The 6,766-nt window shown below is 32.5% G+C and overlaps 2 pseudogenes; both read left to right on the top strand.

Annotated features, from left to right (window-relative positions):
• Positions 1-1,020: 1,020 nt before the first annotated feature.
• LOC114312070 (serpin-ZX pseudogene) lies at positions 1,021-5,636 on the top strand (annotated as a pseudogene).
• Positions 5,637-5,663: 27 nt separating this feature from the next.
• LOC114312069 (serpin-ZXA pseudogene) lies at positions 5,664-5,960 on the top strand (annotated as a pseudogene).
• The last annotated feature ends 806 nt before the right edge of the window (positions 5,961-6,766 follow it).

The raw sequence follows: 6,766 nt of genomic DNA on the forward strand, positions 1-6,766 counted from the left end.
TGGTGGAGGCGATAGTGGCAGTGGCAATGTAGTGGCATGTGTAAAAGTTTAGTTCATAAAACATTTTTTGTCTTTTAAAAAATGAAAAATATTTTTCGTCCAAATAAGTTTGTTTTTCATTAACTTCTAGTGACTTAAAGAACACTCCAGCAAGAAATGTCTAGAATATTGTCGGAATGTTCAGTGACTTCAAGAATACTCTGGAAATTCCAATGACTTCTAATGACGTTGACACTCTAGAGTATCGCCGAACTTTGTGTTTTTCTTCGAGTGACTTCAAGAATACACTGGAAAATTGCCAGAGTATTGCTGGAGTGTTTTGAATTTCAAGAATATCGTCAGAGACTCACCAGAATGTATAGAATATTGCTGAAAAGAAAAAAAAATAAATACAGAAATTAGGGCAAAAAATAACAAAATGTGCTAAATATTTATAAATTGAAAGGAGGGGAAAAAACTTAGCAACAAAACAGTAACAATGTGAAAAATATATGTTATTTTTTAATTTTGGTAAGGTTTAAGTAAATAATCTTCAATATTGATCAAACCAAAAAGTAAGTTTTCAAACTATAAAATTGTTATACAGTTTCACAGTATGATCCTATTAAGCATTTATGATTATTAATCAAATTGAGAAACATGTTATGAAATTGCAAAATTTGTAATAAAATCATGTTATGAAATTGTAAAATTTTACAGTTTTAAAGTATGATTCGTTTCGATACCAAAAAAATTAAAACTGAAAATTTTTACAATTTTCATCGCTTGTAACTAAAATTCTAAAACAATTTGTTTAGAAGTTGAAAATTTTCTCTATTAAAATGGGAAAAGAGAAATGTGTAGTAAAGAAAAAATAGAAAAAACTAAGGGACGGAATGAGAGAGACAAAGAGAAGATTGTACTCCGACAACTATTTTTGATTTAGATCTAGCCTGATCTAATGTAGATTTGCTCAGATCTTTTTCATCAGAAACTCATCTCCTTCGACGTCGATAAGGCGAAGCAATGAGTCAGTGATCGATGGTTGTCAATGTGATCGATGAGTCAGTGATCGATGAGTCAGAAAAAGAAAAAGAAGAAGAAATGTGTGGTCGTCAGATATTAGAAAGGAAAGGAGAAATAAAAAAAAAAAGAAAGAAATCATAGAGAAAGTGAATAAGCAAAACACGCAAAACCTTTTTAGATCTACTCAAAAAGTTATAAGGTTAAATAAGTACATATCTTTAAAGAGGACATGCGAGTAATTAGCCATTTTCAATTTATATAATGCACAACTTGGCCTAAGTCCATGAGTCAATGCCTTTTCAATGTAAATTAGATGTCAAGATTTTCCGAGAATTAGGGACCTATTACATGGGCCCAATCAAAGAGTTCAATCAAACAAAAACCACCACCACATGTTTGCTGTATAAGTACATGAAATCAAGGTGCTTATCCTAGTTTGTGTAATGACTTAAAATTAAATTAATAAACTGTTTTTTAAGCCCTTTTTGTTTCCTTAAAAAAAAAAAAAAAAAAAAATCAACTCTTTTACGTCAGAAGAACTAATTTTTGTAAGCACTAACTTATTTGTAAAATTATTTTAATCCAATAAGGTAGGTTATAAGAAAATCAAAGGTAGCATGGTGAGTTTGGGATCAGTAAAATATATATATATTTTGTTCAAAAATTTTGTTTTTTTGTCTTTAGTCATTTTGTTTTAAATTTGTATCAATTTTTTTTTTTTTTTTAGCTTTAATGTAGAATGATTAAAAAGTTTTAAAAAAAATTGAAAAAATCCCAAAAAAAGTTTTTTTTTTTCTTCAGTTTTTTTTTTCCCTTTATTTTATACTTTACTAGTATATGTAGTCCAGTAGAACCTAACAATCTCTCAAGATTTTTGAAATTTTTAAAAAAGTTTACAAAAAAAAAAAGGCCAACCAAACACACGCCTACATAGTAGAGTCCATCTTAGGTAACTTCGTTTGGAAACCTAATGTGTTGTGTCTTGTGAGGACTGTGATAAGGACTATACATTGAGTCTTGAGTCCATGGGCCGGGGTTGGGGATATTTTTGTAATTTTATGTTACTTATTCGTTGCCCTAATTTGTTTGATTATAAATAAATGAAATCCACCTCTTATATTGTGTAAAGAGTTGTTATCATTTTTTAATAGTGAAAACCACAGTGACAAAATAAATCCCAATGGAATCTCCATCACCTCCCATCAAAAAAAGAAAAAAAAATAGTCTCTCCATCACAGATCCACACCTGTAATTTCAGCTATCAATTATGTATACAAATGGCAAACCAAGTTTTACTGGAAGAAATAAAAAAAGGTTCAAATTTTGTGTTGTCTCCTTTATTATTCCATTTTATGTTGAGCTTGATCGCTGCAAGATCAAAAGGATGTACTTTGGAATAACTTCTTTCTTATTTGGGATAAACAAGTATTGATGATCTGAATTTTATGTCTTTGCAGTTTACATTGGTGGTGTCCAATCTTAAGGACAACAACAAGAATAACAGAATTACAAACAAGTCTATCTATATCGTTTGCTAATAGTGTGTGGATTGATCGAAGTTTCAGTTTGAACCCTTCATATAAAAGGATTTTGGAGGGTTCTTATAATGCTAAAGCCAAAGAGGTTGACTTTCCAAGCAAGGTACTTTTCTATTTTTTTTTATTTTTATAATCTTTCTCTCATAGAAGACGCTAATATATTGTTAGCATAGTTCTAAATCGCAGTATCGGGTAACGTAACGGTATCGATCGCGGAGTATCGGTATCGGTAGTATCGGCCGGTACGCATCGGGAATCGGGTGTCGCGGCCGTGAAATTTTAAAAATCATTAACAATCCTTCTGAAACTCAATTTTGTACATTTTTTTTTACTCTTTTAACCTTAATTTGTCACATTTTAATCAAAATTTTGATATATAAAGGCACTTTTAACTCATTTTTAACTAAATGATATATATTTATTTTAGTCTCAATTATAACTTACAATTATCTACGATTTAAAATAAATCCACAATAGTATACCAACTAGACAGTATACCAAAGTTGCAAATTTGGCCCAAAACTCAATTTTATCATTTTTGCAAATTTGGCCCACAACAGTATACCAACTAGACAGAATACCCATTACACCAACCCAGTGGTATTACCAACTAGACCCACGAGTTGGTTAAAAAACATATGGGCCAAGATTGCCTAATATAACCCACCAACTATCTTGAGTAAAATATTTTGGCCCAAAACTATCACTAGACATTTATATAAAATATGAATATAAAGGTTGCTTGCTGCTGTAGCCTCAAAGCTTCAATGGCGCACGACCCAGAAAGGATTCTGAAACACGCCGGATACCGCCGAAGAACATCACGACCTCGTCGTGAACCTTATAGTTGCACAGTTGCACTCCCACTTTAGCGAAGACCAGCAATCCAAAACCAGAAACAGCATCGGAGACGAGCAGCTCTTTGCGCTTTATTTCATCCGTACCGGCGACAACCAAGCTGTATCAGACCGTATCGCCCAATGTATCGGTTTCAGGCCGTTACGTACCGGGACTCGGACGCTACGGCCGTGAAATTCATTCTCGCTGGTATACCGGTGAGTATCCGACTCGGCCATCCCATTTTCCGGTATGAACCGGCCGGTTCGGGACGTACCGGCCGATACTTAGAACCTTGATTGTTAGGGTTGAAAACAAGTCAAGTCGAGTTCAGTTTAGTAGTAAGTTGTTCAGGTTTGATTTAATTTAAAATTATGTTTAAGTTTGAGTTGTTTATATGATAAGTTGATTTTGAATGAACTTTTAGTTTATGTTTGGGATTTTTTGACTTTTTGGTAAAAAAAGATGTATGTTTGGGTTAACTTTTTGACCTTTTAGGAAAATATGTGTAATAAAATATTGTAGTAAAATTAAAATGACAATTTTACTCTTGGACTTTTTGACTTTTGACTTTTTGACTTTTTGACAATATTGTAATAATTTTAGTATAGCGGCTTCCCCTACAAGCTACCCTTGAATAGTATAGACTTTTTAATTTTTTAACTTTTTGATAAGGCTTTAATAAGTCGAATTTGAGTTAAGTTTAAATAACTTGATTTATTTTTATAGTGTTTATAAACTTGTTATGCCACAAACTTAAAATTTTGTTCACACTTGATTTATTTATATAATGATTCGATCTCGAATAAGTTTTAACCCTATATATTGTGCATTAAGTAAGAAATTAATTGATGTAGTATATCAAAAACCTTGAATATATCCCCCCCCCCCCCAAAAAAAAAAAAAAAAAAAAAAAACTTTGAATCCACAAAGAAAAAAAAACTCTGATTAAATAAGAAACCCTAATCTTACAAGGAAACAATTTAGTTAGGCATAAATCAATTAGGAAATTATAAAATTTGGCAATATATGAGTTGAACGTCCTACATATTGTACAGAATATTTTGTATTGTTGATTTTAATTATGCCCAAATTTAGATACTATAAAATATTAGAAACATGCCAAAACGATAACACGAAAACAAGACATTCCAAAATAAAGTTATTGCTAAAATAAAAAAAAAATTATAAATGCCAGAATTATTAATTTGAGCAAAAAAAAAAAAAAACCCAAAGTCTACCATGCATCATCACTACAGTAATGCAAGAAACATTAACTAGTGTACTAACTACACTAATTAGGGATTGTTTGGGATTAATTAATAAAGATAAAAAGTTAAAAAAATTACTAAAAAAAACTAAAATTCTAAACTATTAAAGGGTAGCATGTGAGGCAAGCCACTAGGGCAAAATTATTATTTTGTTCTTTGAATTCAACTATCCAAAAAATCAAAAAGTTAAAAGTCAAAAAGTCAAAAAGGTGAAATGGTCATTTTGATTACACTGTAATATTTTATTACACATCTTTGCATAAAAAGTCAAAAAATTATTCCAAACATATATATTTTTTTCTCTACTTTTTTAACTAAAAAGTTAATAATGCACTTATATAACATATTCCAAACAACCATCTAGTATTTCCAACATTATTGCCATCACCAAGAACATCGATCTAAAAGGTATCTTTCATTTAGATTACCATGGATTCAAAGCTTATAAATTAAAAAATTTAAAACAAAATAAAACGAAACATTTTTGTTACTCATTCTATATCATCTTTTGTTGTTGTCTTTCAAGGCTGATCAAGTGATAAATGAAGTAAATTCATGGGTCAAAAATGAAACCAAGGGACTCATCAAGAATCTCCTTCCTCCTGGATCTTTATATGATGACACTGCACTCCTCTTTGCAAATGCATTACACTGCAAAGGACAATGGGATCAAAAATTCGATAAAACACATACAGGAAACATGAATTTTCATCTTCTCGATGGAGAGATCGTTCAAGTTCCTTTCATGACAAGCAAAAAAGACAGTCGTCATCTTTACAGATTATTCAGTGGATATAAAATCCTCAGCATTCCATACCAAGGTAGTAACTTCTCTATGTACTTTTTTCTTCCAAATGAAACAGATGGCATGCCAAAACTAGTCAAGAAACTCAAGTCCAACCCTGGATTAATGAATCAGGAATTTGGGTTGAGGAAAGACGATGTTTCTAAATTATGGATCCCAAGATTCAAATTCTCATTCTAGTTTGAAGCTTCGGAGACCATTAAGCAAATGGGGTTGAAACTACCTCTCATGAATGTTGGTGAATTGATAGAGGTAGTGGTAGGTGGTGGCGTTGAACGCGGTGGTCTTTTTCTCTCCAAGGTGTTCCATAAGTCATGTATTGAAGTGAATGAGGAAGGCACAAAAGCTGCTGCTAGTGTTGCATCCACATACAGGCTTGTCAGTTTGAGAATTCCAACTCCAATTTTTGTAGCTGATCACCCTTTTATGTTCATGGTAAGGGAGGAGACTTCAGGGGCTGTTTTGTTCACTGGTGTTGTGCTCAATCCTCTCTTAGTTGCTTGATATAGCTCTTCTTGAGCAAGGTGCTCAATCCTTTCTTATGCAAAGTTTTTCAACACTAACTCCCTTTGGTACAACTTCTGGGTTTTTTTTTTTTTTTAATTGCAAGTCTATATAAGGATATATTTGATGTTGTTTTTGTTTTCAATTTTTTTTATGCTACGCATTAGATTATTATAACTGGTCATTGACTCGAACCTAAACTATTATACAAAGTTTTAAGACACTGTAAGCTCCTTTGGAACAACTTATGGGGTGTTTATAAATATATTTTTAAATTGGAAGTCTGTATAAGGATATTTGATGTTGTTTTCTACTTTCATATATATATATATATATATATATTTTGACTACACGATTTGATGTTAATAAGTTTATAGTGTTGGATTATTATAACTAGTTGTAGAGGGTCAGAAATTAAACCCCAAATTAAGTATGGGCCTAAGTGCTAAGGTCACCTTTCTAAGACAACTAGGAATGAAAAAAGAGCATGGGCTAAAGCCCAAGGGAAGTGGACCAACAGTGGGCCGAAGCAGGTCCGACCCGCAAAGAGTCCAAAAGGACTCCACGAAGAAAAATGCCTAGGTGAAAGTTGCAAAGGGAACACTTGCGGCGGTCAAGTTGCTAAGGCACTTTGCCTTAGCACCATCATTCTCCAATAATGTCGGTTCAGCCGCCACCTGAAGCTGCTGAGGGAAAGAGAAAGCCGCAGCAACTAAGTTGCAGAGGCAACACTTGCGTTGGCCAAGTTGTGGAGGTACTTTGTCTCAGCGCCACCATTCCAAGTATTGTTGGTTCCGCCGCCATCT

This window comes from Camellia sinensis, chromosome 10 (genome assembly GCF_055761805.1).
Source record: "Camellia sinensis isolate YWXY chromosome 10, ASM5576180v1, whole genome shotgun sequence".
NCBI classification, from domain to species: domain Eukaryota; kingdom Viridiplantae; phylum Streptophyta; class Magnoliopsida; order Ericales; family Theaceae; genus Camellia; species Camellia sinensis.